At 44.6% G+C, this 20,643-nt stretch overlaps 1 protein-coding gene across 1 annotated transcript in view; it reads left to right on the top strand.

Moving 5' to 3' along the window:
- CADM3 (cell adhesion molecule 3) overlaps window positions 1-20,643 on the top strand; it is a 402,176-nt gene that overhangs the window by 351,948 nt on the left and 29,585 nt on the right. The gene's annotated exons all lie outside the window — the stretch shown is intronic.

The raw sequence follows: 20,643 nt of genomic DNA on the forward strand, positions 1-20,643 counted from the left end.
ATATGCTTTAAGGTTTGGATTTTTTTTTCATTAAAGTGCAACTATGAAAACTCTAGTGTAGCTCTAGAGTCTAGACTATGAAGTTGGATCTACCACACCATCTATGTCACTATAGCTCCATCAACAATGAATAGAGCAGGGGTGCCCATATGCCAATATCACTCCGATAAAATGAGGCACTCCAGAGACCCATTCTTAGGATCCATTGAGGATCCAACAGTGGGACCCTCGGTGATCAGCAGCTTAACGCTTATCTAGTGTCTAGGTGATAACGTGCCATCTTTAGAGTGGGTACTTTAATAGATTTCAGCAGTTACCTCTTCCAATTCCTCCAAACACACTTGGCTGGGCATACATGTGGTTCAATGGGAACAGCAGAGTAAGCCCGTGTCAGACACTTACTAGGGAGAGCAGAGTAAGCCCATGTCAGACACTTACTAGGGAGAGCAGAGTAAGCCCATGTCAGACACTTACTAGGGAGAGCAGAGTAAGCCCATGTCAGACGCTTACTAGGGAGAGCAGAGTAAGCCCATGTCAGACACTTACTAGGGAGAGCAGAGTAAGCCCGTGTCAGACACTTACTAGGTAGCGCAGAGTAAGCCCATGTCAGACACTTACTAGGGAGAGCAGAGTAAGCCCATGTCAGACACTTACTAGGGAGAGCAGAGTAAGCCCATGTCAGACACTTACTAGGGAGAGCAGGGTAAGCCCGTGTCAGACACTTACTAGGGAGAGCAGAGTAGGCCCATGTCAGACACTTACTAGGGAGAGCATAGTAGGCCCATGTCAGACACTTACTAGGGAGAGCAGGGTAAGCCCGTGTCAGACACTTACTAGGGAGAGCAGAGTAAGCCTGTGTCAGACACTTACTAGGGAGAGCAGGGTAAGCCCGTGTCAGACACTTACTAGGGAGAGCAGAGTAGGCCCATGTCAGACACTTACTAGGGAGAGCATAGTAGGCCCATGTCAGACACTTACTAGGGAGAGCAGGGTAAGCCCGTGTCAGACACTTACTAGGGAATGCAGAGAAAGCCTGTGTCAGACAATTACTAGGTAGCGCAGAGTAAGCCCGTGTCAGACACTTACTAGGGAGAGCAGAGTAAGCCCATGTCAGACACTTACTAGGGAGAGCAGAGTAAGCCCATGTCAGACACTTACTAGGGAGAGCAGAGTTAGCCCGTGTCAGACACTTACTAGGGAGAGCAGAGTAGGCCCATATCAGACACTTACTAGGTAGCACGGAGTAAGCCTGTGTCAGACACTTATTAGGGAGAACAGAGTAGGCCCATGTCAGACACTTACTAGGGAGAGCAGAGTAGGCCTGGTTCAGACACTTGCTAGGGAGAGCAGAGTAAGCCCGTGTCAGACACTTACTAAGGAGAGCAGAGTAAGCCCGTGTCAGACACTTGCTAGGGAGAGCAGATTAGGCCCATATCAGACACTTACTAGGTAGCACGGAGTAAGCCTGTGTCAGACACTTATTAGGGAGAACAGAGTAGGCCCATGTCAGACACTTACTAGGGAGAGCAGGGTAAGCCCATGTTAGACACCTACTAGGGAGAGCAGAGTAGGCCTGGTTCAGACACTTACTAGGGAGAGCAGAGTAAGCCCATGTCAGACACTTACTAAGGAGAGCAGAGTAAGCCCGTGTCAGACACTTACTAGGGAGAGCAGAGTAAGCCTGTGTCAGAGACTTACTAAGAGAGCAGAGTAAGCCTGTGTCAGACACTTACTAAGGAGAGCAAAGTAAGCCCGTGTCAGACACTTATTAGGGAGAACAGAGTAGGCCCATGTCAGACATTTACTAGGGAGAGCAGAGTAAGCCCATGTCAGACACTTACTAGGTAGCGCGGAGTAAGCCTGTGTCAGACACTTACTAGGGAGAGCAGAGTAAGCCCGTGTCAGATACTTACTAGGGAAAGCAGAGTAAGCCCGTGTCAGATACTTACTAGGGAAAGCAGAGTAGGCCTGTGTCAGACACTTACTTAGGAGAGCAGAGTAAGCCTGTGTCAGACACTTACTAGGCAGCAGTTTGGCTTAAAGAAGAAAAAAAAACATGCTTTACTCAACCTCACCAGGTCCCGTTCTGAGTCTGATTGTACTCTCAGTGTCTGCTGTTGTCTGCAGTCCACATTATATCTGTCTGAACGCTTTGTTACATTTTTTCCTTTTCTTTGAGATATATAAAGAAGATGATGACTGGTAAAATGTATTTCTAGGCAGTAATATCCTTGTCTGTCTCTGTAATCAGTGTCATCTTGTTACTAATCACACCTTCATGTTTAAGGCCATGTTCACACTTTGCGGTTTTTACCGCGGAACCGCGGCGATTTTGATGCTGCGGGTCCGCAGCAGTTTCCATAGCGTTTCCATTTACATGTAAACCCTATGGAAACCGCAAACCGCTGTGCACATGCTGCGGGAAAAACCGCGCAGAAACGCAGCGGTTTACAACCCGCAGCATGTCACTTCTTTGTGCAGAATCGCTGCGATTCTGCACCCATAGGAATGCATTGAACCGCTTACTTCCCGCATGGGGCTGTGCCCACGTTGCGGGAAGTAAGCGGTTAATGTGCGGGTGGTACCCGGGGTGGAGGAGAGGAGACTCTCCTCCAGGCCCGGGGAACCATATTTGGGGTAAAAAAAAGAATAAAAATAAAAAATCATGTTATACTCACCTCTCAGCGCTGCACGCGGCCGGCCGGTCAGAGTTGCTGTGCGAACAGGACCTGCGGTGACGTCGCGGTCACATGACCGTGATGACGCCCGGGTCACATGACCGTGACGTCACGAAGGTCCTTCTCGCACAGCATCTTTGGAACCGGACCGCCGTGTGCAGCGCCGAGGAGATCCGTACATCGGAGGGTGAGTATAACCAATTTTTATTATTTTTAACATTACTATTGATGCTGCATATTGCTGCATATGCAGCATCAATAGTATAGGAGTAATCCCGCAGCGGAAACCGCGGAACAAACCGCGATAAATCTGCAGGGATAACCACAGCGGTTTTGCCCTGCAGATTTATCAATTCCGCTGCGGGAGAACCCGCAGAGGTCACCCGCAACGTGTGAACATGGCCTAAACGTTTTGTTTCTCCCATGCTTCACTTCAGTACCTCCTTCCATTCTCAGGTGTCATGAGCTTTCATGTAAACAAGTGACCCCCAGCTTATGTAACAACTGTCATGGAAACTACTACATCATGCAATTGTTTGTGTGTAAAAGTCACAAATAAGTGAGAAACCAAAGCTCTAAAATCAGTCTTATTCCTGTTGCTGGTTACACTCTTTTACGCCAACGCAAGGTTAAGCATCAATTGATACTCACCAAGTCATAGTCAGCATCAAGGATGACGGGACGCAGAGGTCCTTGTTTATTTAGATAAACGTGTTCTTCACCTTTCCAGGTTGGGTCATTTCGACACTGCAGGGCCTACATATGCTTGGAGTGGGCTCTTACTGAATAAACCTTTCTTGCCTCACACACTCTGCACAGGCTCCATACCATAAGCTCTATGTCCCACGCTCTTGTACTTATGTAAAGGACGGCCAGGGCAGTAGTCTTGGCTGGGTCTCTCTGGCAATATATATCCTGGCCTCCCCTTACAGAAAATTCACTTTTCTCTGGCACTCTACTTGCCTCTTCATTCCTGGCACCGACAGGGCCTACCCTCCTTATAGTAGGATCGCCTTTGGCTTCATTTGAATGAACAGAGACACAGTGCAAGTATAACTCAAAATGCAAAACTTTACTTTCGGATCTTCGCAGCACATCCAGATACATTCCATCAACAGCAATAGTTTCCATGTTACACAATACTGCATCTCTCCCTTCTCTTTTCTCCCCATCATACGGCTCGAGATCGGGTCGTACCTCAGTGTTTTCCTGGCATCCTCGTTGTGTATGCTCACTGTATGCAGGGGGTCCCTCCTCCGTTTTGCACTGGCACCAAGGGAGTCCACCCATGCTAGCAGTCTCCACATCCCGAGTGACCTGCCCATCTGTCCTGCCGTGTTCTGTCCTACAGTTTTCTTCCTGGGAAACTCAATCCTTTGTTCCTTCAATCTCTTCGTCCTGCATCTGTCACTCCGCTACATGTCCCCCTGTCTCTGGATGTCTGGGCTTCTGCTTCAATGTTACGGGGTGCTAGATGGCTTGGGCATATAGCACTACGGGCTTCCCGCCCCTGACTGACTAAACCTCCGGAAGTCCTGCTATCTTACTCCCTAGCTAGCCCCTCCTATGCTAACTATCTACAGGGAGGTTAAGGCTAGGTTCACATTGCGTTAGGGCAATCCGTTAAGCGCATAGTGCTAGCGGATTGCGCTAACACAATGTTTGTTTAGGGTCCGCGTTCGGCGTCCCCGCTAGCACAGATCCCCGATCTGCGTGCCGAAAATGGCATGCGCTAGCGATGCGCTACAGTCAAAAATCACATTGCTGTCAATGGGTGCGCTAACGGACCCGTTGCACAGTGTTAATTGCGACATTTTCGCCGTGCAACGCAATCCTTTAGCGTTAACCCATTAACGCAATGTGAACCTAGCCTAACACTCAAGAACTCTGTGCCCCAATCTAGTGTCTAAACTGAAAACTGCACTGTCCCTTTAAAATACACTGTACAGCAGAAAATATATTAAAACATTATGAGTCGCCCACCAGGGCAGCGGGGTACTTGGTACCGGGTCCGGTCTTAAGGGGGAAGTCACATTGGCTGCAACCCGGTCCGTGGCCCTGGGTACCCAATTAAGGGGACAGTCTTTTAAGGGAAAAGTGTTTATAAGCCTGCCATAACGCCACCTGTAGTGTTCGGTTAATAGAGGGACCGACGCTGCTTTAAAGAGGTCCTCTGGGGGATGTTGTTGCAGCAATGATGGTGACGCTTCCCACAGGTGAACCGGGGTCCCCAGGGGTCATAAAGTGTATGGCGATGATGGTGTTTGCTGGTCAATGAGTAAAGGACACAAGTTGTAAAGTCTTTACCTGGTTTACTGTAGTTGGCAGGCCACAATCCAGGGTACCGGCAACAGGTACATTAGGAGTCCAGGCAGCCCGGAAACAAGTGAAATCCCCTTGGCAAGTCAGATTGGGAGCCTTCCACTGTGTGCTTGCTATAGTCCCTTGCTGTCTGTAATGTCCTAACAAAGTCCTGGTTCCTTCACCTGTCCTGGGACAGGTACCTGTATGGTAGGCAGCTTGAGCCGTTCCTTCTGGGGTATCTGCACTGTGACTCCAGGGTGCTGCTGTACCACAGGCTTAACTTTGGCAGCACACGTGTAGTTCTGTGCCCACTGGTTCTGCTAGGTGTCCTACAGTTCCACTCTAGCCTCGGGCTCCCGGTACCCGGTTTCTGCGCTTTGGCTCCTCGGAGGCCTACTTGTAGCCTCCTTGAGTCCTGAAATCTCTCCTCTGCTCCTTTCCTGTCTGCTCTCCAGATTGTGTGATCCAGACTAAACTCGCTCCTCCTCCAAACCAGGATCATCATTGAGGGAAGCTGCCTTAAAACAGGGTTTTGAGCTCCTCCTCCTGGCCTGGATTCAGAAGGTGTTGTGTGTGTTATTTACCTGCCAAAGAGATCCCTCTTGTTTCCAGGCATAGAACTACCCTCCCCGAGAGGAAGGCAGCACTGCTGTGGTACCCAAACTCCTGGGGTGCCACAATTACACATGGCTTAGGGGGATAGGGGGTACCGCGTAGTCCTTGTAACCTCTTACACTTACATGTCCAGCCTCAAGACCACATGATTAGTGACTCAGAAATGGTCACCCGGAAGCCAGTCACTCAAGAATAAAAGAAAAAGTAGGTTGAGTCATTGGGAAAACTGATGACAGATCCACCTAATAATAAATGCCTTTGTTTTAAAACTAATTTTGTTGACCTAATGAGGCTGCTGTACTTACTCTAAAAATACATGAACAAATGGCTGTATAATCCTGAGCATATTATGAGAACAAACAGTGCGAGACTTATAAAATGTATACTTTAGTGTCAAATCTGTTCAATAATCCTTCTATATTATTTTAAAACACTCTTTTTCGGTGATTACTTTGTATCTCCGTTCATGCTGCATCCACACACACACAAATGATACACCATTTGAAAGGTAAACTTGCCCCCTTCAGTAAGAAAATAGCCAAACAAACCACACATCCACGATGTCTGTGATCACAAAATACACTTTAAACATTAATTTTCATAAATCTGCAGTAAGGAAAAATGACCTGCAGGTTGCACCACACTACCCCAAAGCACAATACCACAAAGCTGAAATAAATCCTAACATTTGCTTTGGGGGTTTTCCAGCTTGCCGAACTCCTTGCCCAGCCGATTTCAGGCAGGTACATATAAAATATTTACTACTTGTGTGGAAGTAGAATCAAAGTAAAACTTTACCTGTTTAAGACTTCAGCTTTAAAACTGAAGATATAAATGAATGCAGCCTAAAAGGGACCGGACAGGTTCAGAACCATCAGATTTTCCGTATTATTGGACAGTCATTGAAAAGTCTATCTTCCCTCTAAGGTTGCAGCTTATTGGTGACCTGGAGTCACCTCTTAGTTCCAAGTAAAAAACTGCAGCGTTGACATAACTCATACTGTACATTGTTTCCCGATGGGAGAGATTGGTGGAAACAACCTTGCAAAAATTGAAAAAAGGGATATTTCCAATTATTATACAATGGTGTTAATACGCTCAGTTATGGGTTCAATTCTCTTTCATCATTGTGGCACTGCTGTACTGGGAGCTGCTCCATTCACATACAAAGGGCTGTGTTGCATTTCCCTACACTGCAGATAGATGGAAGTGCTGCTGTGGAGGGGAAAAATGCTGCTGCCCCTGTTCTTTTACAAGGTCCTGACAATCAGACCCCTTCTGATCAGTAAGTAGAATACCATTATGTTTAACCCCTTCACCCCAAAGCCTGTTTTCACCTAAGTGACAGGGCCAATTTTTACAATTCTGACCACTGTCATTTTATGAGGTCATAACTCTAAAATGCTTCAACGGATCCTGCTGATTCTGAGACTGTTTTCTCGTGACATATTGTACTTCATGATAGTGGTAAAACTTCTTCGATATGACTTGCATTTATTTGTGAAAAAAACAAAAATTTGTCGAAAATTATGAAAATGTAGCAATTTTCAAACTTTTAGTTTTTATGCCCTTAAATTAGAGAGGTATATCTCATAATATAGTTAATAAACAACATTTCCCACATGTCTGCTTTACATCAGCACAATTTTTGAAACATAATTTTTTTTTGTTAGGGAGTTATAAGGGTTAAAAAGTTAACCAGCGATTTCTCATTTTTGCAACAAAATTTGCAAAACCATTTTTTTTACGGACCACATATGACAGAAAATGCCCAAAAGTGACACCATTCTAAAAACTGCACCCCTCAAGGTACTCAAAACCACATTCAAAAAGTTTATTAACCCTTCAGGTGCTTCACAGGAATTTTTGGAATGTTTAAAAAAAATTGAACATTTAACTTTTTTTTCACAAAATTTTTACTTCAGATCCAATTTGTTTTATTTTCCCAAGGGTAACAGGATAAATTGGACCCCAAAAGTTGTTGTGCAATTTGTCCTGAGTACGCTGATACTTCATATATGGGGATAAACCACTGTTTGGGCACATGGCAGAGCTCGGAAGGGAAGGCGCGCCATTTGACTTTTCAATGCAAAATTGGCTGGAATTGAGATCGGAACCCATGTCGTGTTTGGAGAGCCCATGACGTGCCTAAACAGTGGAAACCCCCCACAAGTGACACCATTTTGGAAAGTAGACCCTCTAATGAACTAATCTAGATGTGTGGTGAGCACTTTAAACCTCCAAGTGCTTCACAGAAGTTTATAATGTAGAGCCGTAAAAAAAAATTAATATTAATTTTCACAAAAAATGATCTTCTTGCCCCAAATTTTTTATTTTCCCAAGGGTAGCAGGATAAATTGGACCCCAAAAGTTGTTGTGCAATTTGTCCTGAGTACTCTGATACTTCATATATGGGGATAAACCACTGTTTGGGCGCATGGCAGAGCTCGGAAGGGAAGGAGCGCCATTTGACTTTTCAATGCAAAATTGGCTGGAATTGAGATCGGAACCCATGTCGTGTTTGGAGAGCCCCTGATGTGCCTAAACAGTGGAAACCCCCACAAGTGACACCATTTTGGAAAGAAGACCCCCTAAGGAACTTATCTAGAGTGTGGTGAGCACTTTTAACCCCCAATTGTTTCACTAAAGTTTAGAATGTAGCGCTGTGAAAATTAAAAAATCATTTTTTCTTTCCACAAAATGATGTTTTAGCCCGCAATTTTTTTTTCCCAAGGGTAACAGGAGAAATTGGACCACAAAAGTTATTGTCCAATTTGTCCTGAGTACGCTGATATCCCATACATTGGGGGGAACCACTGTTTGGGCGCACGGCAGAGCTCGGAAGGGAAGGAGCGCCGTTTGAAATGCAGACTTAGATGGATTGGTCTGCAGGTGTCATGTTGCATTTGCAGAGCCCCTGATGTACCTAAACAGTAGAAACCCCCCACAAGTGACCCCATATTGGAAACTAGACCCCCCACGGAACTTATCTAGATGTGTTGTGAGAACTTTGAACCAACAAGTGTTTCACTACAGTTTATCACGCAGAGCCGTGAAAATAGAAAATATTTTTTTTTCCACGAAAATTATATTTTAGCCCCCACGTTTTTTTTTTCCCAAGGGTAACAGGAGAAATTGGACAACAAAAGTTGTTGTCCAATTTGTCCTGAGTACGCTGATACCCCATACATTGGGGGGAACCACTGTTTGGGCGCACGGCAGAGCTCGGAAGGGAAGGAGCGCCGTTTGAAATGCAGACTTAGATGGATTGGTCTGCAGGTGTCATGTTGCATTTGCAGAGCCCCTGATGTACCTAAACAGTAGAAACCCCCCACAAGTGACCCCATATTGGAAACTAGACCCCCCACGGAACTTATCTAGATGTGTTGTGAGAACTTTGAACCAACAAGTGTTTCACTACAGTTTATCACGCAGAGCCGCGAAAATAAAAAATATATTTTTTTCCACGAAAATTATATTTTAGCCCCCACGTTTTTATTTTCCCAAGGGTAACAGGACAAATTGGACCCCAAAAGTTGTTGTCCAACTTGTCCTGAGAACGCTGATACCCCATATGTTGGGGGGAACCACTGTTTGGGCGCACAGGAGAACTTGGAAGGGAAGGAGCACTGTTTTAGTTTTTCAAAGCAGAATTGGCTGGAATTGAGATCGGACGCCATGTCGCGTTTGGAGAGCCCCTGATGTGCCTAAACAGTGAAAACTCCCCAATTCTAACTGAAACCCTAACCCCAACCCTAACCCCAGCCCTAACCCTAGCCCTAACCCCAACCCTAGCCCTAACCCCAACCCTAACCCTAGTCCTAACCCTAGCGCTACTTTCACACTAGCGTTTTTTTGCATACGTCGCAATGCGTCGTTTTGGTGAAAAAACGCATCCTGCAAAGTCATCTGCAGGATGCGTTTTTTCCCCATAGACTAACATTAGCGACATATTGACACACGTCGCAAGCGTTGTGCGACGGTTGCGTCGTGTTGTGGCGGACCGCCGGCAGCAAAAAACGTTACATGTAACTTTTTTTGTGCCGACGGTCCACCATTTCCGACCGCGCATGTGCGGCTGGAACTCCGCCCCCACCTCCCCGCACCTCACAATGGGGCAGCGGATGCGTGGAAAAACAGCATCCGCTGCCCCCGTTGTGCGGCGCTTGCACAGTATGCGTCGGTACGTCGGGCCGACGCAGCGCGACGGCCCCGTACCGACGCTAGTGTGAAAGTAGCCTAACGGGAAAATGGAAATAAATATATTTTTTAAAATTGTATTATTTTTCCCTAACTAAGGGGGTGATGAAGGGGGATTTGATTTACTTTTATAGCATTTTTTGGGCGGATTTTTATGGTTGGCAGCCATCACACACTAAAAGACGCTTTTTATTGCAAAAAATAGTTTTTGCATCACCACATTTTGAGAGCTATAATTTTTCCATATTTTGGTCCACAGAGTCATGTGAGATCTTGTTTTTTGCGGGACGAGTTGACGTTTTTATTGGTACCATTTTTGGGTACATGACATTTTTTGATCGCTTTTTATTCCGATTTTTGGGAGGCGGAATGAACAAAAACCAGCAATTCCTGAAATTCTGTTAGGGGGGGCGTTTATACCGTTCCGCGTTTGGTAAAAAGGATAAAGCAGTTTTATTCTTCGGGTCAGTACGATTACAGCGATACCTCATTTATGTAATTTTTTTATGTTTTGGCGCTTTTACACAATAAAAACTATTTTATATAAAAAAATAATTGTTTTTGCATCGCTTTATTCTGAGAGCTATAACTTTTTTATTTTTCTGCTGATGATGCTGTATGGCGGCATTTTTTTTGCGGGACAAGATGACGTTTTCAGCGGTACCATGGTTATTTATATTCGTCTTTTTGATCGCGTGTTATTCCACTTTTTGTTTTGCGGTATGAGAATAAAGCGTTTTTTGCCTCGTTTTTTTTTTTTTTTTTTTTTCCGGTGTTCACTGAAGGGGTTAACTAGTGATATAGTTTTATAGGTGGGGTCGTTACGGACGCGGCGATACTGAATATGTGTACTTTTATTGTGTGATTTTTTTTTTATTTAGATAAAGAAATGTATTTATGGGAATATTTTTTTTTTTTTATTTAGGAATTTTTTTTTTATTTTTTTTTTTTACACATGTGGACATTTTTTTTTAAACTTTTTTACTTTGTCCCGGGGGGGGACATCACAGATCGATGATCTGACAGTGTGCACAGCTCTCTGTCAGATCACCGAGCTTAGAGGCACGTTCCAGAGGCTTGCCGGCGCCTGCTATGAGGAATTCTCAGCAGGCGCCGGCAAGCAGGGTCATCTCATGACCCGGAAGGAGTCCCGCGGCCATCTTGGATCCGGGGACTCCTTCCAGGTCACCGGAGCAGCGCGATCTCATCGCGTTGCTCCGGTGGGAGAGCGCAGGGAGCCCCCGTCCCTGCGCGATCCCCCTCTATGCCGCTGTCACTATTGACAGCGGCATCAGAGGGGTTAAATGCCCGCGATCGGCGATAGCGCCGAACGTGGGCATTGCTGCGGGGTGTCAGCTGTCATATACAGCTGACACCCGCACCCGATCACCGCGGCGCTCAGCGCGAGACCGCGGTGATCGGCCCGCCGTACTAGTACTGCGGCTGGCACTAATGCAGTGCCGGCAGCGCCGTACTAGTACGGCGGGTCGCACGAAGGGGTTAATGTTGGGGATCTCCTTTAGGCTGGAGTCACACACAACGTATAAAAAAATCGGTCCGTTGTACACGGACGAGAATCGCCGAAATGTTCCCTGAACAATGATCCATATGTCATCAGTGTGCAGTGCGAGGATGCGAATCTCTCGCATGTAAGCATCCGTATGACATCCGTATGGCGAGATGTTCTCGCCGGCTTGCATAATGGACATATAATGGATCCATGGGCTCAAATATTTGTGAAAACATATATACAGTGTATATATATATATATATATATATATAATATATATATATATATATATATATATATATATATATGTCAGTGAGACACATACCTCTCTGTGTGCATCATCTCGTTGCATACATTTACATTTGACCAGATTGATTTTCCTGAAATTGCCTGCGCCCCTGACAACCAATGTGCGAAAATTTCACATGGGCCAACTAGTATACAGAGTTTGTTTTTTAAAAATCTAATGGCACATCCTCTTCTACCCCTTCTAGATATGTGACGTACATGTAGGTCACACATCAGGTATAGATTTATGGAGTGGACTCAAGAGGTTACCCCATAGCATCCAGGACAGGTGTTAAACAGCTACCACCTGCCATTAACAGCAGTGACAGGAGCTAGTTCTGATTGCTGCTATTTAATCACTCAAATTCCAGTGTCAATCTCTGACAGCGACGTTTAAGTGGCTCGATAACATGGTACAACCATTCTGATGCCTATGTACAATTGTTGGCATCCGATGGGTTTGACATGGCATCCTGGAGCCTACTGAAGGGCCTCACCACCAACCCCTTTGTGATCCCATCAGCCACAGGGTGGGCTTCATAGGATGATTGCTATCTCTACTATAAAATGCAGTGTAGCAAACAAAGAATCAAGAGATCACAAGTTCTAGTGCATTAGGGGGACTAAAAGAGAAAACATTAAAAAAAAGTTTTTTAAAAAATATACTAGTTAGAATCACCCTTCCTTACCCATTTTTAAGTAAATAAAAAACATTTGATATCACCATTTTTATAGTCCAGTCTATAAAATGCTAAATAATTTAACCCAAAGAGTAAATGCCAGTAGTCCCCCAGCATTCTGCCTTTTCTGTAGTTCTGAACACCAGTGATCACATCATGGAGATAGATATCCCCATTATGGGGAGACTCCTGAGGGGTTAAGGCACCTAATCAATACCGTGATGTAAAGATCTATGAAGCTGTCAGTTCAGGTCCTCAGACCTGTGCTCGGGCCACAACTTGGATCTCTAATTTGCTCTGAAATGAGAAATGATATGATGTTCTACATCACTGCTACTCCGCCAACTTGCCTCTACAGCTATCACTGCAGCCTTACAGGGTTATTGTCCAGGATGAAGATTTTGGAATTAGGCTTGGGAATGGAATCAGGGTTATGGTTGGAATAACTGTAGGGTCATGTCATTCATGTCATTCAGTATTTGGTCAGTATTTTGCATCAGTATTTGTTAGCCAAAACCGGGAGTGGGTGGTAAATACAGAAGTGGTGTCGTGTTTCTATTATACTTTTCCTCTTATTGTTCCTTTCCTGATTTTGGCTTACAAATACTGAAAGTGTGAATGTGTCGTTGGGGATTAGGTTAGGGTTATAGAGTTAGGGTTGGAATAATGGTTAGGGTTATAGGGTTAGGGTTGGAATAAGGGTTAGCGTTATAGAGTTAGGGTTGGAATAAAGGTTAGGGTTATAGAGTTAGGGTTGGAATAAGGGTTAGGGTTATAGAACACCGAAAAAAAGATGGACACTAAAGCTAAAATTTATAATTTATTAATGAACCATAAAACCAGTTGGAAACTGCACAAATGTAGCAAATAACAATAAATATACAAAAAGGGTATAGAAGAAAGGCAACACTAGTGCCGCATACAAAATAACATAGTAGTACCTGATAAATATAAATATAAGTAAATGGGACATGTGCCACAAAGTGACCAATCAATATAAATAGATATTAATAAATATTCATAATGGCACACATACAAGATATAGAGTTAGGGTTGGAATAATAGTAAGGGTTATAGAGTTAGGGTTGGAATAAGGGTTAGGGTTATAGAGTTAGGGTTGGAATAATATTTAGGGTTATAGAGTTAGGGTTGGAATAAGGGTTAGGATCATAGAGTTAGGGTTGGAATAAGGGTTAGGGTTATAGGGTTAGGCTATGTTCACACGTTCAGGATTTCCATCCTTTTTTTTTCCTGACTGAAACTGCAGGTCTCTGCAGAAAACGCAGGTGCGTTTTTTGGTGCGTTTTTGGTGCGTTTTTGGTGCGTTTTTTGGTGCGTTTTTTAGTGCGTTTTTTGATGCAGTTTTGTCTGCAGATTGTCTGTGTTTGACAGAAATAAAGTTTACTGCAGTGGGGGGAAAAAAAAAAAAAAATGATGTCATTTCCTTGTCCAACCCTTTTCTTCTTCCATCCTCCATTTTGGGACTAAACACCAAAATGAGTGGACGTGTTTTGAATGACAGCGCTCCGCGTTTTGCGCCGCATGCGTCACTGCAGCGCACGCATCCGGGCGCAGAGGACGCAGCAAGTTGCATTTTTGCTGCGTCCAAAATCAATCAAAAAAAGGACGCATGCGGCGCAAAACGCAGCGTTGTGCATGCGTTTTGCTGCGTTTTACTTTGCGTTGTGTGTTGCGGCGCCGACGCTGCGGCGCACAACGCAAATGTGAACATAGCCTAAGTGCCACGTATTTCAGTGCCACGTGCCACGTATTTAAGTGCCACGTGCCACGTATTTCAGTGCCACGTATCACGTATTTAAGTGCCACGTGCCACGTATTTCAGTGCCACGTATCACATATTTAAGTGCCACGTGCCACGTATTTCAGTGCCACGTGCCACGTATTTAAGTGCCACGTGCCACGTATTTCAGTGCCACGTGCCACGTATTTCAGTGCCACGTATTTAAGCGCCACGTGCCACGTATTTAAGTGCCACGTGCCACGTATTTCAGTGCCACGTGCCACGTATTTAAGTGCCACGTATTTAAGTGCCACGTGCCACGTATTTAAGTGCCACGTGCCACGTATTTCAGTGCCACGTATCACGTATTTAAGTGCCACGTGCCACGTATTTAAGTGCCACGTGCCACGTATTTAAGTGCCACGTATCACGTATTTAAGTGACACGTGTCACGTATTTAAGTATCCACGTATCCCACGAAGATTTTCCATGGAGAACAGACACATCCAGAGATATGTCTGCTCTCCACGGATGCAGCAACACACTGACAGGAGCCATAGTTCCTGTCGGTGTGTCACTGCGCATGCGCGAGCGAGTTTACCGGCGGTCATTGACCCCGGCACTCTCGCTTAACGGCAGTGCTGCGTGGGAAAGTTCAACGCAGCTGTACTGCTGTTAACCGAGACGCCGGAGCCATTGAACTCCGGGACAGTACGCGATACACTGCTAGGAGCTTCGCTCCTGGCAGTGTATCGCCGGAGAGCAGCCGATCGGCGTGGGACACTCGTTTTATGGATTCTGCGGACAGGGAGTATGGATTTGGTTTATTATTTTTGGATTTTTTCCTGGAGGATCGAGGGCTTCGCCTACAAGTGTGCTGTTGGTGAGTATATACTCTGTGTTATGTGTTGTATGTACTGTACTGTGTGTCATGTATGTGTATTGTGTGTAGGTGTTTGGTGTAAACTTTACTATTGTGCTAAGTCGCCGGACACAGGGACAACTCTCCCATCCTAAATACCGGATGGGAGTAGTAGTCCCATACGGCGACTTAGCACAATGGTGGCACTAGCGTCGCATGGGGACGCACACACACACGCACACACACACACATACATACACACACACACACACACACACACACACACACACACACATACCAAATCAATCAAACGGCCGACACGATCCCCATGCGCCGGTATGCCTCCATGTCTCTCCGCCCACGCACTTCCGGCCCCGCACTTCCGCCGGCTTCCCCGCACTTCCTGCTGCAGCGGTTCTGCACATCAAACCGCAGTAAAACACGCAGATATATTTTTGATCTGCGTGTTTTACTGCGATTTTGACCTCACAATGGAGGTCTATGGGTGCAGAACCGCTGCGGTTCAGGAAGAAGAATTGACATGCTCCTTCTTTTTTCCGGGAGCTATTCAGCACGGCTTTTTTTTAAAATTTCCGGACCATGTGCACAGTGTGTCCTGTTTTCCATAGGGTACAGTGTACTGTACCCTGCATGGAAAACAGCTGCGGAACCGCAGCGGCAAAACCGCCGCGGTTCCGCGGTAAAAAACGCACTGTGTGAACATGGCCTTAGGGTAGAAATAAGGATTAAGCTTATAGGATTAGGGTTGAATAAGTGTTAGGGTTAAGGTTAGGGTCATAGTCCATGATTAGGGTGAGGATTTTGAAATTCAAGAAGACCCTACCCTTATTGTATAATTCACCTGGGCTGCATAAATTAACTGTAGTGTATAGACTGCAGAACATCCCTAGTTAATTTAATGAGGGACCCCGAATGGAAGCCTCCCGTTCAAGTTGGGTCATGCATTGTGTTACCGTGGGTAATATGTGTTTAAAATAATGCATTAATAAGATATACAACATCATTAAAGACCTATTACTGTTTTGTTTATCTGCTTGTAACTCAGATTTTTATTTCTGTTATTCACTTTTTAGATATACAGAGAAAATATAAATATATAGATAGACCATAGTTATCCATATAACCCTTGTGAAAAAGGAATTTCTCATTTAAAGGGAAGCTGTCAGACAATTACTTGTTACTTATTGTTTAAATCACATTTTACATGTATTGTTTCTTTTAATTTTGATATTTTTTTAATATCATGATTTGTATTAAAAAATAATAATATTGCAATTTTCACATTAGTTACTAGGACTTTTTTTAAACTTAAACTTTCTGTCCTTAAAGGATGAGTTTTTACTAAGTTAATTATCATCACAGGCAGGATTACAATGACTGATAAAATCTTTATACACAGCTGATAACAAAGGATCCATCAATCAAAATAGAAGATGTCACAGCTCACCTCCTCCCTTCACAATGATGTTTGCACACGCTCATTAGATGCTTCAATTCAAAATAAAAGTTCAGAATCTCACCGCTGTGAGCTAACACAAGATCCACCATTCACAATAGGTGGTGTCAGAGCACACCTCCTCCTCCTGTACAATGACTAACACCTCTATATACAGTAGATAACACAGGATCCACCATTCACAATAGGTGATGTCACGGCTCACCTCTTCTTCCTCCTCTACAATGTCTGATAACACCTATATATACAGTAGATAACACAGGATCCACCATTCACAATAGGTGATGTCACAGCTCACCTCCTCCTCCTGTACAATGACTGATAAAACCTATATATACAGTAGATAACAGGATCCACCATTCACAATAGGTGATGTCACAGCTTACCTCCCACTCCTTCTGTGCAATGACTGATAACATCTCTATATACAGTAGATAACACAGGATCCACCATTCACAATAGGTGATGTCACAGCGCACCTCCTCCTCCTGTACAATGACTGATAACACCTCTATATACAGTAGATAACAGGATCCAGCATTCACAATAGGCGATGTCACAGCTCACCTCCTCCTCCTGTACAATGACTGATAATACCTCTACATACAGTAGATAACACAGGATCCAGCATTCACAATAGGTGATGTCACAGCTCACCTCCTCCTCCTGTACAATGACTGATAACACCTCTATATACAGTAGATAACACAGGATCCACCATTCACAATAGGTGATGTCACAGCTTACCTCCCACTCCTTCTGTTCAATGACTGATAACATCTCTATATACAGTAGATAACACAGGATCCAGCATTCACAATAGGTGATGTAACAGCTCTCCTTCTTCTGTACAATGACTGATAACACCTCTATATAAAGTAGATAACACAGGATCCACCATTCACAATAGGTGATGTCACAGTGCACCTCCTCCTCCTGTACAATGACTGATAACACCCCTATATACAGTAGATAACAGGATCCAGCATTCACAATAGGTGATGTCACAGCTCACCTCCTCCTCCTGTACAATGACTGATAACACCTCTATATACAGTAGATAACACAGGATCCACCATTCACAATAGGTCATGTCGCAGCTCACCTCTGTTGTGGATTCTGTTTGTGGGCTCCCTCTGGTGGTTACTGCTGGTACTGGGTGACTTTGGTGGGTTGCGGCCTTTGGTTTCCACCTGTCCATCAGAGGCTGGGTGTTTCCTATTTTACCTGGCCTTTCTGTCATTCCCTTGCCGGCTATCAATGTATTCAGATGTGCTCTGTTTGGTTCCTGCCTACCTGCTCCCAGATCTTTCAGGATAAGCTAAGTGCTGATTTTCAGTTGTTTGGTTTTTTGTCCAGCTTGCTTATTATGTCTCTATGCTAGCTGGTAGCTCTAGTGGACTGAGGTTCTCCCCATGTGCCATGAGTTGGCACATGGGTTCTTGTAATCTCAGGATGGTTTTTTTGATTAGGGTTTTTTGCTGACCGCTCAGTCCCCTTTTGTATCGTTCTGCTTTCTAGTTTTCAGCGGGCCTCAATTTGCTAAAACTATATATATCATCTCTATGTGTGTGCCTTCCTCTCATTTCACCGTCAATACATGTGGGGGGCAACTATATCTTTTGGGGTTCATTCCTCTGGAGGCAAGTGAGGTCTTTATTTTCTCTGCAGTGCTAGTTAGCTCTTAGGCTGGTGCGTGGCGTCTAGAACCAACGTAGGCACGCTCCCTGGCTATCTCTAGTTGCGTTTGTCAGGCGTAGGGCAGCGGTCAGCCCAGGTTCCATCACCCTAGAGCTCGTCCGTTATTTATTTGTACTTTGCTTGTCCTGTGCTATCCCTAGCCATTGGGATTCATGACAGTATAGCCGGCCCACAAAGTGTTAATTGTTTGGGCTGAAGCAGGAGAAATAGAAGTGTTTAAGGGAAATTTTTTTTTTTTTTTTTTCCCTTCAGAGTTTTGCTGCCTAGCACTTAATTGCTGTCTAGCTGCTTCTTACCTCCTCTTAACCCTTGAATGGCTCTGATCTTAGCTGTTTAACATGGATGTCCAGAGTTTGGCTTCCAGCCTGAGTAATCTCGCGGCAAAAGTTCAAAACATACAGGATTTTGTTGTTCACACTCCCATGTCTGAACCTAGAATTCCTATTCCAGAGTTCTTTTCTGGAGATAGATCTACCTTCCTGAATTTCAGGAACAATTGTAAATTGTTTCTTTCTTTAAAATCTCGCTCCTCTGGAGACCCTGCTCAACAGGTCAAGATTGTAATATCTTTCCTGCGGGGCGACCCTCAGAATTGGGCATTTGCATTGGCACCAGGGGATCCTGCATTGCTCAGTGTGGATGCGTTTTTTCTGGCATTGGGATTGCTCTATGAGGAACCTAACCTGGAGATTCAGGCTGAAAAGGCTTTATTAGCCCTCTCTCAGGGGCATGATGAAGCGGAAATATATTGTCAAAAATTTCGGAAATGGTCGGTGCTTACTCAGTGGAATGAGTGCGCCCTGGCTGCAAACTTCAGAAATGGTCTTTCTGAGGCCATTCAGGATATTATGGTGGGGTTCCCTACGCCTACAGGTCTGAATGAGTCTATGGCTATGGCCATTCAGATTGATCGGCGTTTACGGGAGCGCAAACCTGTGCACCAGTTGGCGGTGTCTTCTGAACAGGCACCTGAGACTATGCAATGTGATAGAATTCAGTCCAGAAGTGAACGGCAAAATTATAGGCGGAAAAATGGATTGTGTTTTTATTGTGGTGATTCAGTTCATGTTATATCAGCATGCTCTAAACGCACAAAAAGGGTTGATAAATCTTTTGCCATTGGTACTCTGCAGCCTAAGTTCATTTTGTCTGTGACTCTGATTTTTTCACTGTCTTCCATTTCCGTCGATGCCTATGTGGATTCGGGCGCTGCCCTGAGTCTTATGCATTGGTCATTTGCTAAACGCTGCGGTTTTAGTCTGGAACCTCTGGAAGTTCCTATTCCTCTGAAGGGAATTGACTCTACACCATTGGCTATGAATAAACCGCAGTATTGGACACAAGTGACCATGCGCATGACTCCCGTTCATCAGGAGGTGATTCGCTTCCTTGTACTGTATAATTTACATGATGTACTAGTGCTTGGTCTGCCATGGTTACAAACTCATAATCCTGTCCTGGACTGGAAAACAATGTCTGTGTTAAGCTGGGGATGTCAGGGGGTTCATGATGATGCACCTCCGATTTCAATCGCTTCATCTACTCCTTCTGAGATCCCTGCGTTTTTGTCTGACTATAGGGATGTTTTTGAGGAGCCTAAGCTCAATTCGCTCCCTCCTCATAGAGATTGTGACTGTGCTATAGAATTGATTCCTGGCAGTAAGTTCCCTAAGGGTCGTTTATTTAATCTGTCACTGCCAGAGCATACTGCTATGCGGAATTATATTAAGGAGTCCTTGGAAAAGGGACATATTCGTCCATCTTCGTCCCCTCTGGGAGCGGGTTTTTTTTTCGTGGCAAAAAAAGATGGTTCCCTGAGGCCTTGTATAGATTATCGCCTTCTGAATAAGATTACTGTCAAATATCAGTATCCATTGCCATTATTGACTGATTTGTTTGCTCGCATTAAGGGGGCTAGGTGGTTCACTAAGATAGATCTTCGCGGTGCGTATAATCTGGTGCGGATAAAACAGGGTGATGAGTGGAAAACCGCATTTAATACGCCTGAGGGCCATTTTGAGTATTTGGTAATGCCTTTTGGACTCTCCAATGCTCCGTCAGTCTTTCAGTCCTTTATGCACAATATTTTCCGTGAATATCTGGATAAGTTTATGATTGTGTATTTGGATGATATTTTGGTGTTTTCTGATGACTGGGAGTCTCATGTTCTACAGGTCAGGAAGGTGTTTCAGGTTCTGCGGGCCAATTCTCTGTTTGTGAAGGGCTCAAAGTGTCTCTTCGGAGTCCAGAAGATTTCTTTTTTGGGGTACATTTTTTCTCCTTCTACTATTGAGATGGATCCCGTCAAGGTTCAGGCTATTTGTGACTGGACACAACCTACATCTGTTAAGAGCCTTCAGAAGTTCTTGGGGTTTGCTAATTTTTATCGTCGGTTCATTGCTAATTTTTCCAGTATTGTTAAACCTTTGACTGATTTGACTAAAAAGGGTGCTGATGTTGCTGATTGGTCTCCTGCGGCCGTGGAGGCCTTTCAGGAACTTAAGCGCCGGTTTTCTTCTGCTCCTGTGTTGTGTCAACCAGATGTTTCACTTCCTTTTCAGGTTGAGGTTGATGCTTCCGAGATTGG

This window comes from Ranitomeya variabilis, chromosome 1 (genome assembly GCF_051348905.1).
Source record: "Ranitomeya variabilis isolate aRanVar5 chromosome 1, aRanVar5.hap1, whole genome shotgun sequence".
Taxonomy (NCBI): Eukaryota; Metazoa; Chordata; class Amphibia; order Anura; family Dendrobatidae; genus Ranitomeya; species Ranitomeya variabilis.